The 1,955-nt window shown below is 43.3% G+C and overlaps 1 non-coding gene across 1 annotated transcript; it reads left to right on the top strand.

Moving 5' to 3' along the window:
• The first annotated feature begins 1,159 nt into the window (after positions 1-1,159).
• LOC116527755 lies at positions 1,160-1,294 on the top strand. The gene has a single exon (XR_004258717.1). It is a non-coding gene; the product is annotated as a small nucleolar RNA U109 (small nucleolar RNA).
• The last annotated feature ends 661 nt before the right edge of the window (positions 1,295-1,955 follow it).

Genomic DNA, 1,955 nt, shown 5'->3' with positions numbered 1-1,955 from the left:
TTTGTTTTCTTTTTTTTTTTTTGAGACGGAGTTTCACTCTCGTTACCCAGGCTGGAGTGCAATAGTGTGATCTCGGCTCACCACAACCTCCGCCTCCTGGATTCAGGCAATTCTCCTGCCTCAACCTCCTGAGTAGCTGGGATTACAGGCACGCGCCACCATGCCCAGCTAATGTTTTGTATTTTTTTTAGTAGAGACGGAGTTTCACCATGTTGACCAGGATGGTCTCAATTTCTTGACCTCATGATCCACCCGCCTCGGCCTCCCAAAGTGCTGGGATTACAAGCTTGAGTTGCTGTGCCCGGCTGTTTTCATTTCAAGTAAGAAAGATTTATCTTCCAGTAGAGTTAGAAAGATACTCTGTCTCAAGAATAAAAAATAAAATAGATTATATGTCCACAAATAATTGTCAAATAGCATAACCTGCTGAATTAAAGACTGGCTTCAGGCTGGGTGTAGTGGCTCATGCCTGTAATCCCAGCACTTTGGGAGGCCAGCGTGGGTGGATCACCTGAGGTTAGGAGTTCCAGAATAGCCTGGTCAACATAGTGAAACCCCATCTCTAGTAAAAATACAAAAATTAGCTGGGTGTGGCGGCGCATGCCCATAATCCCAGCTACACGGGAGGTTGAGGCAGGAGAATTGCTTGTGGGGGTTGCAGTGAGCTGAAATCATGCCACTGCATTCCAGCCTGGATGACAGAGTGAGACTCCATTTCAAAAAAAAAAAAAAAAAAAACTGGCTTCAGAGGTAACATTACAGTTTCTTAAACCTGGGTCATTGGGGCTATGCCTTTCTGTGGTGAATTAGGGCAAGCGCTCCTCTGCTGTCTCACTATAGGATGAAGGTCAGCTACCCTGTGTGCCGACTTTCCAAATTAATTAATGCCAGAAAAGGAAAGTTCTAGATCCTTTGAAGCAGTTTCATTTCTAAATGTAAAAATGGGTCTTTCTGCTGCTTATTATATCTTTTCAACATTACAGGAAAAACACATCATGAATTCAACGTGCTTATATATTTATGTTCGAAGGTTGACCTGGAACATCATAACAATTTTGATGTGGATAAATCTTTAACAGCATATCAAAGATTCTAGGAGTAGAGCAAGTTACTCAATGTGTTTGACCCTCTGAGGATGCCTTTAGAAACTGCCGCTCCCTTGCATGTGGAAATGTCTGCTCTTCATTCCTTTGGGAGCAGAAATACATCCATAACATGCTAAATTTAAAAAGCAGTTATCAGGGCTGCCTACCTTACAGTAGAGTTCGAGTGGTAGTATATTACTCCTGCATAAGGAGAAGGAAAGAAGAAAAAAAAAAAAGAAAAGAAAAAGAAACTGCTGCTCCCATCCACAGGAATACAGGAGTAGACTCCTGGCAGTCCTGGATTTTCTGTGGGATTCCTCAGCATGTACACATGGCCATACCAACTGGACCACAGGTAAACTCATTATCCTAACTGGCTAATTGGATTTTTATTTTATTTTATTTTATTTTTGAGACAGGGTCTCACTTGTTGCCCAGGCTGGAGTACAGTGACACAATCTCCACTCACTGCAGCCCCTACCTCCTAGATTCAAGAGATTCTCATGCCTCAGCCTCCTGAGTAGCTGGGATTACAGGCACGTGCCGCCATGCCTGACTAATTTTGTAATTTTAGTAGAGATGGAGTTTCATCATGTTGGCCAGGCTGGTCTCAAACTCCTGGTGCCCAGTGATGCACCTGCATTGGCCTCCCAGAGTGCTGAGATTACAGGTGTGAACCGCAACACCCAACCTGGATTTTTTTTCCCTAATAATTTAGAATCAGGTCTGAAGAAATGCTGTACCAGTCCATCTCTTCCCAGTGGATGCATCTTACTAACTAGAAACTGTGTCACAGACATATTCCTGTTTTGAGTACTGGGAGGCAGACAGAGATTAGTTTTCAGGGATAAAGAAGCAGATGTGTGGAGA

Source organism: Sapajus apella, unplaced genomic scaffold (assembly GCF_009761245.1).
Source record: "Sapajus apella isolate SASKATOON/1434 unplaced genomic scaffold, GSC_monkey_1.0 scaffold55, whole genome shotgun sequence".
Taxonomy (NCBI): Eukaryota; Metazoa; Chordata; class Mammalia; order Primates; family Cebidae; genus Sapajus; species Sapajus apella.
Note: the sequence above shows the minus strand (reverse complement) of the source record. Positions and strands in the feature narration are given on the sequence as shown.